The 16,501-nt window shown below is 36.1% G+C and overlaps 1 pseudogene; it reads right to left on the bottom strand.

Moving 5' to 3' along the window:
- Positions 1-209: 209 nt before the first annotated feature.
- Positions 210-14,454, bottom strand: LOC126945730 (uncharacterized; annotated as a pseudogene).
- Positions 14,455-16,501: the final 2,047 nt, after the last annotated feature.

Raw genomic sequence — 16,501 nt, 5'->3', positions numbered from 1 at the left:
TAATTAGGTCCAGGTACAGAAGAGACTCCTCAGATGCTGTTCCTTGAGCTTTATTCCTTGCAATCAGAATACAAGTCATCTGCTCTCATCACTTCTGGCATAACACTATTGAGATAGGATAGGATAGCCTTAATAGGCAATTCTATTTAAAAAGAGGAATAGTTCACATCAATTCTAAAATTCAACTGGGCAAGTTTCCAGATCCCTGGTTAGGGCCCAGTGTCATTGCTGAAACACCAGTTGGTCCTCTGGGATCTTAGTTCAGCCTTCTGAGCCATCCTATATTTCTCAAAATAAATGGCCCACGTTTGTATCTGAATAGCTTTCTTGGTGTGCTTCCTGTGAGCAGAAGGTTGAGAATACCAAAGATTATTCTCATTCTGAACTGTTTCTGTTCCTTTTGGTCCAAGTTCATGGTGCTTCTAATAGTACAAATTTGTTATTAATTAAATTCTATTTCTTTCTCTGCTTCGTTCTTTCTCCCTCTTCCTCCCTCCCTTCCTCTCCCCCCACCCCTTGCTTATGATTCTTATTGGGTGGTCACTCCATTAGACAAAAGCCACATCTTCCTTTCTTTCCGAGACAGGTCTTTATTTATCTTGGACCACTTATGAGGATGATGTCAGACTACATTTTTAAGATTCTTAGAAGTTCTGCTGCCTAGCAAAGAGGATTTGTGAGGGATGCTCTGAAGGTGCTTCTGAGGTCCTAAGAAAAACATTTATAGCTACACCCTTTACTTCATTTTTATCCTGAGACCACATTTTACTGTCCAGATTTTGTTCATTGCCCTGAAGGACATTGTTTAACTTTGAACTTTATGTTGGCTGAAAAGACTGTAGCGGACACTCTATATTTTAATTACATTCTGTTTAAAACAGAGTAGTCCTTCTTTAGTTTATCTTTGTCTTCTCAATATGTATATTATCATTGGCAGGTAGAGGAAGCCAGTTGAATTTTGTTTTACTTTTTCTAGAGATCTTAGTTGTCCATTTCTTCATGTAATCATTTACTTTCTTTCACTTCCTTCAAATTTCAACAGAATTATTTCATGGCCCATTAAGGGACATAAATTTTTTTTAGTTGTCCAAGTTTCTTTATCACTTTCTCAATGAAAAGGATTTTAGCTCTCAATTACATGCATTCCCTTAAGATAAACTATTCCAAATTATGTGAATTTATGGATTTTTCCCCAATTAAAAAAGTAACAACATACTTGTCAGCAATGTTATAAAAATTATATGGACTTCTATTCATTTAAAGGATTCTATGCCTTCGTATAAGTTAGCTTTAGGATAACATGTCACATACTATTCATGAAAATCAGGTTTAATTTATGTCAGAGAGGAGAGACTACTGGATCAGTTTTGGGGGACTGAAATCCCTATCCTGGCTCCAGCACAGATATACAAATCAAATACTGGGCTCCAATTTTAATGTCTCTTAAATTAGGATGTTGCACTAGTTGATGTTCATGCTTTATTCCAACTCTAAACACTACTACCTACGTACAATTATTGAAATGTTTATTCTTAAAACTTTGACAAAAAAACCCAATTTATTGAAACTAATATTATAATTAAATAAAGTTCCTTTCAAAATGATAATTTGCCGGTATCTCTGTGTTAGATTCAATTCTCTGACAACAATTTACTCACTTAAATTGACCATCACTGTATGATTTGGATCAAGTAAAGAATCATTTTATAAACTTTCGAGGTTTATTATCTAGGGGACATATCCCTGATCTGGAAGTGAGGAAATGTTCCTGTTTCCTCACTTCCAAAAATGTCCCTGTTTTACTTTATACTTCCACTTTTTATGATTTGGGATATTAACAAATCCTTAAATGTTAAGCCCGTTAGTAATAAAGAGTGTCCTGTATTTTATGAGGTAATTTGAGAACTCAGTAAGTATAGAACTAACTTACTTGAAACTTGCAACTCAAATAATGTGAAGTCTTATGGAAACTGCTCCCTAAGAATTTTCTTCTGCTTGCTCAATATTGCTCTTTCTTTATCTTCAAAAAATATTTGTAGTCTTATTGCTAAGTGTACAGAAAGCTTCCAGAGACCATTTATTTCTCATTTTATCTACTGCATGAAATAATTGAAATGAATTGGTTAAATATACTTTGTGGCTACTTTAGAATCTCTTTACATGAAATGAAGCACTGGAAACCTCAGCCCCCAGAAGAATGCTGTACTGTACATTTTAGGTGGGAAAACTAGAGACTAATTAAAGCAATGGGAAGATAGGGAAGTAAAACAGTATTGTAAGATTTAAACTATAAAACTAACATATTGAGTCAGAAGTAGAAATACATGATTTTGCAAATTTAGGATATAGATATGACCCCAAAATCTTGTCCATTTACTCATTATCAATGAATGAGTAAATGACATATGAAAAAGTCATGATTTTTCAGTCATTGAGCATCCGCTACAAGCCACACCTGTGTTAAGTAATTGAATGCCATCATAAACAAAACAGATATTGTTCTTTTCCTCCTTGAACTGACAGCAATTACAATAATTGCTTGGTAAGAGAAACAAAAGAAGTTTATTCTCCAAAGGGTATATAAATATAAAACATAATGATTTGTCATGGAAGCATAAAAAAGGAGAAGTTAGAGACAAATATTGTATACATGCCTTCATCTTTATCATGTGAACAAGGAATGTGAGCGTAAGGGTGGAAATATCTGCGCCTCGGAGATATAGATATACTAGCCACTAAGATGTTTCAAATAACTGCTTCGTTCCAACTCCATGTCATCAAGTCGTGTTACATTTGTACTGTGGCTTCCAAAGTATGTATGTCTCCTGGAAGCAAATATACTGAATAACATATACAAGTAGCCATTCTATTTGAAAGTAATATTTACAAATATAACTGAATAAGTTCATTTTTTTGAGTTTCAACTCAAAATTTCTTGTTACCTAACGATTGTGAGCCAGAACTCCAAAAGTAATAACTTCGGAGTTTAGAAACTAATAAATAATATAGCTTAAAATGTATGCCTCCCACTGAGTAGGCTTCTGGTGAAATCTTGGAAAAAAATGCCTAAGAGGGACCCCATGGGAAATGTTCAAGACAAGTCCAATCATTCTATGGCTACAAGGAAGTTGGATTTCTATGCTCTGCTGACCCACCCAGTGCTTTCCCTATTATGGTTAGTGAATCACTGATCTCGGGAGATGTCCCAAGAACAATAGGATTTGTGTTTGGATATGTTTGTTATGTGCTGCATATACATATTTATTTTTAGCAACTAACAATGTTAGCATATTAAAAACTGAAAGGTAGAAAGCAGAAATATTTGTTAACATTTGTGGCAACAGTATTTCATAAAAGTATTTCACCAAAGAACGCCCTTTTCCTTCTCCCACCACAAAACACACACACACACACACACACACACACACACACACACACACACAGGGTTGATTTTAGTCTCACGTATCTTAATTTTGGACTACAGTTTATGACTTCCATTTATCATCATCCTTCTAGAACCTTACTGGAAAGAAATATAGATCTTACCCACTGAGGCAGAAAATGGGTTTGGATTTGACATTCCTCATGCTGCCCCAGTCCTCTTTTCATGACATAACAAATACAAAGCAGAAACTTGAGTCAGAATTTATTAATAGTTCATAGTGTGATTAGAATCACATGCAACTGACATTTGCATTCTTAGGCCTGATTCAGCAATCAGTGACGTGATTATGGGAGAAGTACTTTACTTCTCTATATATCAGATACTGCATCAATAAAATATGAAAATCGAACGCTTTATATTTAATATTACTTTTGGCTTCCAATATTCTCAGCCAGGAAGTGAATTGAAAGTTACTGAAGGCTTTTTCTTCCAGTCAATATCTTATAATATCAACAATGGAAATAAAAGAGAAAGTGACATTGCATTATAAAATAATTTTTATTTCTGGAGAAAAGGTTGTTGACTTATTTTCTGTTAAAACCTTGCTCTGTTACTCACTTTAAAAATAAATAAATATAGCCTGAGCAACATAGGGAAAGAAACCCCGTCTCTACATTTTTTAAAATATAAATTAGCTGGGTGTGGTGGTATGCACTTTGAGTCCCAGGTACCTGGAAGGCTGAGGCGGAAGGATGCCTTGAACCAAGGAGTTCAGAGTTACAGTGGGCTATGATCACACCAGTACACTCCAGCCTAGATGACAGAGCAACACTCCCTCTCTAAGAAAATGAACAAACAAATAAATTAAAAATGATGAAAACAGGAGTTGCTAAACTTGTGGTTTTCCCTTTTCTTGACATGGAAAGTAACTACCTAAGTTTTGGTCATGATTTCAGGTCAGCTGAACCAAATCAATGTTATTTCCTCTTTCAGTTAAGCACCAACATTTCATCACAGTGACTGTGATGATTACAGTGTCTTACGTTTGGCTCACACTTTCATTGTAAATGACGGTGTAAATATCCACCAACAGTTCAGGAATAATGAAGGTGGAGCCAGAAGCCCCTTTGTGCTGTTGGCATCAAAGGATCTTAAAAATAGATAAAGTGGTGCTGTCTGGAAAAATGGTCAAGAAAGGGAAGATAATTGAAAGAAATGAGTGATGACAGACCTTAATGAAAACAGTTGGATTCTTGCTTTCAAGAAACCAGTTGACTCATTTTTAAAAAACTACTTTGTAGTAAAAGAAAGACAATTTCCAGTCCATTATGTTCAACTGCTATATATTTTAACAAACAGTTATAATTTTGTTATATAAAGTTTATTATCTATATTATAAAAAACAGTTACATTATATTTTCCTGATCACCTGGAACTATTAAGCTTGTTTATATAAGTTTATATATATACAAAGTGTGTGTGTATATATATATATAAAAGCTTATATATGTGTATATATATGCTTTGAATACATATATAGTTTATATACATATATATGTATACACTTATATACATATAAAGTTTGTTATATATATTATAAACAGTTAAATTATATTTTCCTGATCACTTAGAACTTGTGTTTAAAAGACTTTAAACAAATGTTCTTAATCTTTTCAATAAGTATCTCTCATTTAAATGATCTTACTTAGTCACTGAATATTTTATGCATTTCAAAAACAATGATAAGTCATAGCCAGCACAGACATTTGAAACTGACCATAATAAACTGAAGGATAATTTAGTCTAGAGGCTAATTTTAACATCATTTTTGCTTTCTTCACCTGCTAATTTTCATTAAGAAACTTTCTAAGCTCTAAGGGGCAGGCCTCCCTAGAATCTTTTTATTCTTTCCAAAATTTGTATTCATTTCTTTATGTTCTTGGAGAACTTCTTATTAGAACCAACCTCTCCCTTGGGGATAGAGAATGACACATTAGTTATAATGAAAGGGCTAAGCCTTTTCTTATTTCATGAGTTTGATCATTCTCAAACTCCATGGGCTTATTTTTCTCAATCACTCCATTGAAAGAGGAATGTGAGACTGAACAATGCTGAAGGATCCTGGAGTCTACTTTCTTAAGAAAGAAACAAAAAGATTCAAGAGAAGTAAGACATGAAAGGAAGAGAGTTTGGTGAAGAATGGGGATAGAGAAGAAAGAAAAATGATGCAACCTTAATTTACGCATTTTTATTTATTGAATTGAAGAATCTGACAGTGATTCCATTAGAAGGCGATGACTTCTCTTCTCTTTATCCGTTTCTGTAGATGGTAACTCACAGAGTGTTATGCTAACAAGAGCTTCCTGAATGTTTTATTAAAATGAACATGGAGGCATGCTAGTTTCATGTTCCCAAAAGTTTCATATTCTAACTAAATTTTAAAGCAAATATGTGTGATATAAATATACTGCTCTCATTTTAAAACTCATACTTTAGGGCTAATATAATGTTTGAGCTACCAAATAGTTTATATCTCTTGGATTATGTTGAAGAAAAATTTATTCATGACACTTGTTAAAGACACTAAGGCAGACTTTATTCGGGGAAACCACAGAAATATTTTTTTGTTTTGTTTTGTTTTGTTTTGTTTTGCTTATTTGTAGGGGAGAGATATTGGGCTCAACTTTCAATACAGGGACACAAGGGGGAATGAAAATTTATAACCAAAGAGCATAGTGGAGGTGAGTGAATGGGAAACTAATAAGAGAAAATATCTATGATAAGAAAATATCTATGGGTAAACCAACTTTACATGAGTTTTATTTTATTTTATTTTATTTTTTTTGAGACAGAGTCTTGCTGTGTCACCCAGGCTAGAGTGCAGTGGTGACTATCATAGCTCATTAAACCCTCAAACACTTGGGCTCAGGTGATCATCCCACCTCAGCCTCCTGAATAGCTGGGACTACAGGCGCACACCACCGCCATAACCAGCTAATTTTTTAAAATTTTTTGTAGAGATGAGGTCTTGCTATATTGCCCAGGCTGATGTTGAACTCCTGGCCTTGTGAGATCCTCCCACCTCAGGCTTTCAAAGTGCTGGGATTACAGGCATGAACCACTGCACCCCAGAGGAGTATTATTGAAGACCCGCAAGAGTGAGAAGATGTAGAGGGTATGAGATAAGAGATTTGATAAGCTATCAAAGGTGGTCAGATACCAGGGGTCAGTGATCAGATGTCAAGGGCAAGAGAGTTTTGCTAATCTGATCCAGCAGGATTCTTGCTATTGGAGGAAATGGGCCAAGCACAGATCCCAAGGGCAGGGATTAGTCAGAAAGAGGATGCAGAGGAGCCTGACTTTTGTTCAAAGGATAGTCTTTGCCAATTATTAAATTTAATAATATGTATATCACTGGGTTCTACAAGAGAACAGGCACTCTAAACCCTAGTAACAGGGTTTCTCAAACTTTAAGGTGCTTTAAAATCAACTAGGTAACTTGTTAAAATGAAGATTCTGATTCAGTAGGTTTTAGGTATGGCCCGATATTCTGTATTTCTAACATGCTGCCATGTGAAGTTAATAAGATGCACTTAGAAACATGCTTTGTGTAGCAAAAGGTTATTACCTAGAATTTGGAATCAGGCAGATCAGAATTTGAATCAAGTCTTTTCATCTATTGTCATTTTACTTTGATGAATTCAAGTTTCTATGAGTCAGTTTCTTAATCTGTAAAACTAAAATAAAAATACCTCTCTGATGGCATTTTTGTGGCCATTAAATAAAACACTGTTAAATACTGTACTAAATGAAATATTGAAAACATGTATTTATGTAATTATAGTGACTAGTGCATGGTAAGATTTTTTTAAAGGTAATTGCTTTTATTTGTAGGTAAAATAACTTATATTTATCATAGCTTTATGTTTACATCTTAGGATGCTAGGAAATCTGGAGAGTTAATTTTTTTTTCTTCTGACAGGATTTCAGACTTTATAATGTATTCATTTTCATTCTGTTGTCTAAAGAAAGGACTATCGAAGTACTAGAAAGGAATAGAATTTTCTTACAAAATGGATGAGTGCCCTTCAAGCACTCAGTTCTCAGAAAATGGGTGGCTTTCATCCTGTCAAATGACATTAAACTTGTCAGATCAAAACAAGTGCATTGACATTACAAAGACAGAAACAAATTCTGATGCCAAGAAGGCACAAGTGGGCTTTTTAAAAATAAGAACAATGCTACAAAAACCTAGAGGTTTCATTATGAGTGAAATAATCTTATATTCAGAATGGAGAATCAGGAGAGTGTTCATTATTTTCTAAAACAATATGCCCGGATATCCATACTGCTTTTATATCTGTTTATCTTTTCAAACCTCATAGCTCCCTCCTGTATTTAAATGGGACTGGAATTTTCCCATCTGCCTGTGCTATATTTCCTTATAAGATCCATATACTCTGCACATGAGAGAATTCCATTGTACACATTTTCAACTTGTCGAGTTCAAATGAAAATGTTTTATGGTTCCTTGCAAGTCACAGGAGAGTACTGGGAAATAATTTTCTCAAGTAAATGGCCAATATTTATTCAAAATAGAGTGTGTATTTATGATTTCTCTCTGGCTCTTTTTAAATATGATGTTTTCAGTTATACAAACTACTATGTCAAGTAATTTTATTTATTTTTTAATTTTTAAATTTTTAATTATTGTGGGTACATAGTAGATGTATATAATTATGGGGTACATGATATGTTTTCATATATCATGCAATGTGAAATAAGCACATCATGGAGAATGGGGTATCCATCCCCTCAACTATTTACCCTTTGAGTTACAAAGTATCCCACTATACTCTTTAAGTTAATTTAAAATACACAATAAATAATTGTTGACTGTACTCACCCTTTTTTGCTATCAGATATCAGCTTTTATTCATTCGACCTATGTTTTTGAACTCATTAACCATTCCCAACCCTCCTATCTCCCCACTACCCTTCCCAGCCTCTGGTAACCATCCTCCTACTCTTTATGCCCATGAGTTTAATTGATTTGATTTTTAGATCCTGCAAATAAGAGAGAACATGTAAAGTTTGTCTTTCTGTGCCTGTATTATTTCACTTAACAAAATGATCTCCAGTTCCACCCATGTTGGTGCAAATGACTGGATCTCATTCTTTTTATGGCTGAATAGTAATCCACTGCATATATATACCACATTTTGTTTTTCCATTCATCTGTTGATGGACACTTAGGTTGCTTCCAAATCTTAGCCATTGTGAACAGTGCTACAACAAATGTAGGAGTGCAGCTCTCTTCAATATACTGATTTCCTTTCTTTTGGGTATATACCCAGCAGTGGGATTGCTGGGTCAATTCTTAGCTTAAATTTTGGTTTTTCTAGGAACTTCCAAAATGTTTTCTATAGTGGTGGTACTAATTTACATTCCCATCAACAGTATATGAGGGTTCGCTTTTCTCCACATTCTGTCCAGCATTTGTTATTGCGTGTCTTTTGAATATAATTAATTTCAATTAGGGTGTAATGATATCTAATTGTAGTTTTGATTTGTATCTGATAATCAGTGATGTTGAGCACCTTTTCATATGCCTGTTTGCCATCTGTAGGTCTTCTATGGAGAAACATATTTTTAAAACTTTTGCCTATTTTTTATTGGATTATTAAATATTTTCTCACAGAGTTGGTGATCCTGTTTGCTCATTTTTGCTTTTTTTTGCCTGTGCTCCTGGGGTATTGCTAAAAAAACTTTGCCCAGACCAATGCCCTGGAGATTTTCCCCAAGATTTTATTGTAGTAGTCTCATAGTTTGAGATCTTATGTTTAAATATTTAATCCATTTTGATTTGATTTTTGTATATGGTGAGAAATATGGGTCTAGTTTCATTCTTCTGCATAGGGATATCTAGTTTTATCAACATACCATTTACTGAAAAGACTTTTTCCTAGTATATGTTCCTGGCATCTTTGTCAAAAATAAGTTGATTTTAGGTGTGTGGATTTGTTTCTGGGTTCTCTATTCTGTTCCATTGGTCTATGTTTCTGTTTTTATGCCAGTACCATGCTGTTTCGTTTACTGTAGTTTCATAGTATAATTTGAAGTCAGGTAATGTAATGCCTCCAGTTTTATGCTTTGTACTCAGGGTATCTTTGGCTATTCTTGATCTTTGGGGGTTCCAGATAAATTTTAACATTGTTTTTAGTGTTTCTGTAGAAAATATCATTGGTATTCTGATAGGGATTGCATTGAATCTGCAGATCGCTTTGGGCAGTATGGACATTTTAAAAATATTGATTCTTCCAACTCATGAACATGGAATATTTCTTCATCTTTTGATGTCATGTCCCCTTCAATTTGTTCCATCAGTGTCTTATAGTTTTCATTATAAAGATATTTCACTTCTTTGGTTAATTCCTAAGTATTTAATTTTACTTGTGGCTATTGTAAATAAAATTACTTTTTAAATTTCTTTTCACATTGTTCACTGTTGTCATAAAGAAAGGCTATTGATTTTTTTATGTTGATTTTGTATGCTGCAACTTTACTGACCAAGTGGAAGGATGGGGTTTCTTTTGGAGCCATGAGCTGTGTAGCCTGGGTTTAGGTGAGGGGTGATGTCAGCACTCCCTTGGCTGCCCCATCTGGTGTCTCAGTATGTTGTGTGTTCCCCCAGGCCACCTTTTCTGGGTCTAATTCAGCCATAGGACTTGCCTAAGATTTGCAGTCCTTATGGCCTAGACTGCCTTTCAAGTTTACTTGGAGACACAGACTGTTGTAGCCCTTAGTGGTAAGGTTTGCAGGGACTCAAGTTCAAATCGCTCCAATGGACAATTCCGCTTTGGCTAGAATGGGTTTAAAACATGATTGTATATTTAGAAAACCCCATTGTCTCAGCCCAAAATCTCCTTAAGCTGATAAGCAACTTCAGCAAAGTCTCAGGATACAAAATTAATGTGCAAAAATCATGAGCATTCTTATACACCAATAACAGACAAACAGAGAGCCAAATCATGGGTGAACGCCCATTCACAATTGCTTCAAAGAGAATAAAATACCTAGGAATCCAACTTACAAGGGATGTGAAGGACCTCTTCAAGGAGAACTACAAACCACTGCTCAATGAAATAAAAGAGGACACAAACAAATGGAAGAACATTCCATGCTCATGGATAGGAAGAATCAATATTGTGAAAATGGCCATACTACCCAAGGTAATTTATAGATTCAATGCCATCCCCATTAAGCTGCCAATGAGTTTCTTCACAGAATTGGAAAAAACTGCTTTAAAGTTCATATGGAACCAAAAAAGACCCCACATTGCCAAAACAATCTTAAGCCAAAAGAACAAAGCTGGAGGCATCATGCTACCTGGCTTCAAACTATACTACAAGGCTACAGTAACCAAAACAGCATGGTACTGGTACCAAAACAGAGATATAGACCAATGGAACAGAAGAGAGCCCTCAGAAATAACACCACACATCTACAACCATCTGATCTTTGACAAACCTAACAAAAACAAGAAATGGGGAAAGGATTCCCTATTTAATAAATGGTGCTGGGAAAACTGGCTAGCTATAAGTAGAAAGTTGAAACTGGATCCCTTCCTTACACCTTATACAAAAATTAATTCAAGATGGATTAGAGACTTAAATGTTAGACCTAATACCATAAAAACCCTAGAAGAAAGCCTAGGCAATACCATTCAGGACATAGACATGGGCAAGGACTTCATGTCTAAAACACCAAAAGCAATGGTGACAAAAGTCAAAACTGACAAATGGGATCTAATTAAACTAAAGCACTTCTGCACAGCAAAAGAAACCACCATCAGAGTGAACAGGCCACCTACAGAATGGGAGAAAATTTTTGCAATCTACTCATCTGAGAAAGGGCTAATATCCAGAACCTACGAAGAACTCAAACAAATTTACAAGAAAAAAAAAACAAACAACCCCATCAAAAAGTGGGCAAAGGATATGAACAGAGACACTTCCCAAAAGAAGACATTTATGCAGCCAACAGACACATGAAAAAATGCTCATCATCACTAGCCATCAGAGAAATGCAAATCAAAACCACAATGAGATACCATCTCACACCAGTTAGAATGGCAATCATTAAAAAGTCAGGAAACAACAGGTGCTGGAGAGGATGTGGATAAATAGGAACACATTTACACTGTTGGTGGGACTGTAAACTAGTTCAACCATTGTGGAAGACAGTGTGGTGATTCCTCAAGGGTCTAGAACTAGAAATACCATTTGACCCAGCCATCCCATTGCTAGGTATATACCCAAAAGATTATAAATCATGCTGCTATAAAGACACATGCACACGTATGTTTATTGCAGCACTATTCACAATAGCAAAGACCAACCCAAATGTCCATCAATGATAGACTGGATTAAGAAAATGTGGCACATATACACCATGGAATACTATGCAGCCATAAAAAAGGATGAGTTCGTGTCCTTTGTAGGCACATGGATGCAGCTGGAAACCATCATTCTCAGCAAACTATCGGAAGCACAGAAAAACAAACACTGCATGTTCTCACTCATAGGTGGGAATTGAACAATGAGAACATTTGGACACAGGATGGGGAACATCACACACAGGGGCCTATTGTGGGATCGGGAGAGGGGGGAGGGATAGCATTAGGAGATATACCTAATGTAAATGACGAGTTAATGGGTGCAGCACACCAACATGGTACAAGTATACATATGTAACAAACCTGCACGTTGTGCACATGTACCCTAGAACATAAAGTATAATAAAAAAATTAAAAAAAAGAAAACAGAAAAAACTTTAAAAAATAAAAATACATATACAATAAATGCTCTCTTCATGAGTGAGTATCAGCTGAGTTTTGTCCGGGTTTCCTTTCTGTCCTAAAAGGACAGCATTGGGTTCAATGCCTCACAATTGTTGTGTTATGCCTCCCACAGCACCCAGAGATGCTTTTAGTGCCACACAGCTGCTATCGGGGTTTGGGAAGGAGAGGCATCCATGATTCAGGGCTATTTTTCTATCTCTTCAGTGCTTCTTTCAGTATATGAAGTTAGAATCAGGTGCTATGAGGGCTCTCTTGATTTTTGGTTCTAATGAAGGTGTTGTTTCTGTGTAGATAGTTGCTAACTTCATGTCCTTGCTGGGTGATCAATCAATGAAGTTTTCTATTCTGCCACTTTGCTGTGCCTCTTCCCTTTTGCCTGTTTTTATTAACCTATTTGCAAGCTATTGACATAGAGTCTACAGTCTACTTCCCTAAAATTATTTCACTGTCCACTTCTCCAATGGCATGTGCAATTTATTATGCAAAACACCACAAGAAAAAAAAAAACAATAAAGACCCAGTTTCATTCTCTAAGACTTGTAATCACACGTGGGAGAGCTATGCTATGGAAAGAGCACATTACCTTAGCCTCGATTTTCATTCTGTCACTAATTACTAATATGATCTCTGGACATAGTGGTTATCTTCAGGCAGAGATTACAGTTACCTCACTTATATAATAAGGGGAATAGATGGGACTAGTGTTTCTCAAATTCGAATGGTTATAAACTTATCTGTACATATGTCCAGACTCTTCCTCCGATTAAGTAGAATTGAGGCAGCATCCAGGAATCTATATTCAGGTCTTGTGTAGATGGAGGCTGGGATTCAAGTTATGCTTTCATAAGCGAATGGATGCCGAGGATTTCCAGCAACTACTAGAAGCTAAGATAGGTTCATGGGACAATTTCTCCCATTAAGCACCCTCCTAGATGATTATTTTCATCAAGCAAGTTAGGGATACTTGGAGACATACTACTCAATTTGTTCTATAAAGAATGTTCTGTGATTTTATGATTTCAAAAATACCTAAAATTCAGTGTGAAGGGGTGGCCTGCCCCTCCACACCTGTAGGTGTATCTCGTCAGGTGGGACGAGAGACTGAGAAAAGAAATAAGACACAGAGACAAAGTATAGAGAAACAACAGTGGGCCCAGGAGACCGGCACTCAGCATACCAAGGACCTCCACCAGCACCGGTCTCTGAGTTCCCTCAGTTTTTATTGATCATTATTTTCATTATCTCAGCAAGAGGAATGTGGTAGGAGAGCAGGGTGATAATAGGGAGAAGTTCAGCAAGAAAAGATGTGAGCAAAAGAATCTATGTCATAATTAAGTTCAAGGGGAGGTACTATGCCTGGATGTGCACCTAGGCCAGATTTATGTTTCTCTCCACCCAAACATGTCAGTGGAGTAAAGAATAACAAAGCAGCATTGCTGCCAACATGTCTAGCCTCCCGCCACAGGGCAGTTTTTCTCCTATCTCAGAACTGAACAAATGTAAAATCGGGTTTTATACGGAGACATTCAGTTCCCAGGGACAGGCAGGAGACAGTGGCCTTCCTCTGTCTCAACTGCAAGAGGCTTTCCTCTTTTACTAATCCACCTCAGCACAGACCCTTTACGGGTGTCAGGCTAGGGGACAATCAGGTCTTTCTCATCCCACGAGGCTGTATTTCAACTATCACATGGAGAGAAACCCTGGACAATACCCGGCTTTCCAAGGCAGAGGTCCCTGTGGCTTTTCAGAGTGCATTGTGCCCCTGGTTTATTGAGACTAGAGAATGGCGATGACTTTTATCAAGCATACTGCTTGTAAACATTTTGTGAACAAGGCATGTACTGCACAGCCCTAGATCCCTTAAACCTTGATTCCATACAATATATGTTTCTGTAAACACAAGGTTGGGGCAAAGTAGCTGGGGCAAAGTGGCTGGGGCAAAGTTACAAATTAACAGCATCTCAGCAAAGCAATTTTTCTTTTTTTTTTTCATACTTTGAAATGCTTTATTTTCTTATTGATAGCAGCATTTACATTTTACTTAGAATGAATATTATTCCACTCAAACTATAACTCCCACTACAGAATCAGATTCATTTTTTCCCTATATACTAGACCAAATAAACATGTTTATACTAGACTGCCAGACAATACATAGACTCAGACAATAAAATGCCAGCACTCCTGATTAGCCAGTAGCTCCTTGTTGGTACAGAGCATGACATAGAAACATTTTCTAGCATATAAGCCTCAGTTTCTCCACCTGAGAAATGAGATGGATTCTGAATTTAAACTTACTATTGACAATTCAAACTGACTACTCAAAATAAATGTATTACAATGTATTCCCTGAACATAAGAACCCTGTATTATACGTCTGTTTGTATGTATGCATGTGAGAGAGACAGGGGCTTGCTCTATCACCCAGGCACAAGCAATCCTCCTACCTCAGAGACCTCCTGAGTAACTGGGACCACCGTCATGCGCCACCATACCCAACTGTCTTTATATTTTTTGTAGAGATGGAGTGTCGCTATGTTGCCCAGTTTGGGCTCAAACTCCTGACCTCGTTCTGCCCATCTTGGCCTCCCGAAGTGTTGGGATTACAGGTGTGAGCCACCAGGCTTGGCCTATTATATTTCTTTGTATCCTTATGATCCCTAGTATGGAGAAGATGTTCAGTTATTATAATTCTGTTGAATGAATTTGAATATTTAAAACAATTGGGAGATTTAAATTAGTATATTAAATTAGAATAGCAAAGCAATTTTTCAAGGCACAGGTCAAAATGGAATTTCTTATGTCTTCCCTTTCTACATAGACACAGTAACAGTCTGATCTTCTTTTTTTTCCCTACAAATGAGATGTCTAGTACTTTTTGAATAACATGCTAAAATTATTGGGGTTTATTAAAGAAGAGACTAATTTATCTTAGATGATCAAGGAAGTGTGTAAAATTTAAAAGATACAGGACTTTGGTACATAGAAAATGAAGAGATTATAGCAAGTGAAGGTATGGAATGAGTAAGATAAAGAATAATATGAGTAAATGCAAAGTAAGTTTGGCAATACACACTCTGTTTCTTAAGTGCACATGGATTATTTAATGGAATAGTGCAAGGTAAAGATGAAAAGACAGATTAATTGACACCGAGAGGAAACTTGAATTGTGGCTAAGATGTCTGGACTTCATGTGTATACAAATGCAATCCAATAAAAGGTTTTGAGTACAAATATTTAAGATAAATCTTTATATTAGATGAGGAACACATTGGTAGTAGAAAAAAATAAAGATAGAACAGAGATACCACTAATAAGATTTTTGATGGTTAAGGTATGAAATAGGTCATTAGCATGTATACTGGCAAAAGACTGGCACATAATCTCAAGACATATCTTTTTTGTCTTCCTGACTCTTTGAACTATCAGAAAACAGCCTTAGAAACTGCAGCAGAATAAAGTCAATAGTGTCTATGGCTTAAGAGCAGTAAATCATTTAACAGGTAGTTTTTATCCCCACTCTCAAATTAGCTTTCTGACTAGGAATTCTTCCTCATTTGTCTGCTTATCCCCAAATATCTTGGCCTATCACATCTTTCAGGAAGTGCTTTGATGTGCAGACCACAATCACTGCCAGACCTTCCCATGACTTTTGGCTCTCATATCAGTCCTGAAAGGTCTCTGGCAGGCATGAATAGGACCATTTATGGACTGTCATTAAGTAATACCAGTCATGAGTCACCTTGAACCTGGCTATCCCAAAGAATCAGCAGTGACAGAAGAGGACATACTGGGAGGAATGCCAAATGAATTTATTGTACAATCATTCTAGAATACTCTTCATTAAGGGTGATATTTACTACTTCTGCCTATTGCAGGTTTCAGGATTTTGTAAAATATGAGGGAACCACTCACTAATTTTGCTACTGAGTTGATTAGGTATTTTTGAAGTAAAATTATTCTTGGCATCTGTATTAATTTCCCAGTGCTACCATAAGAAATTACTAGAAACTTCGTGGCTTTGAACAACAATATATTCACTTACAGTTTAGAAGACCAGATGTCTAAAATCAAGGTGTTGGCAAGTTGGGTTTTGTCTAGAGGCTCGGAGAAACTGTCCCATGCACCTATCCTAGCTTCTAGTAGTTGCTGGAAATCCTTGGCATCCCTTAGCTTGTGATAGTATAACTTGAATCCCAGCTGCCATCTTCACAAGACCTTCTTCCTGTGTCTGTCTCCTCTGTGTTTGCATG

The sequence above is a fragment of the Macaca thibetana genome, chromosome X (assembly GCF_024542745.1).
Source record: "Macaca thibetana thibetana isolate TM-01 chromosome X, ASM2454274v1, whole genome shotgun sequence".
NCBI classification, from domain to species: domain Eukaryota; kingdom Metazoa; phylum Chordata; class Mammalia; order Primates; family Cercopithecidae; genus Macaca; species Macaca thibetana.
This window is presented reverse-complemented; position numbering and strand designations above follow the sequence as displayed.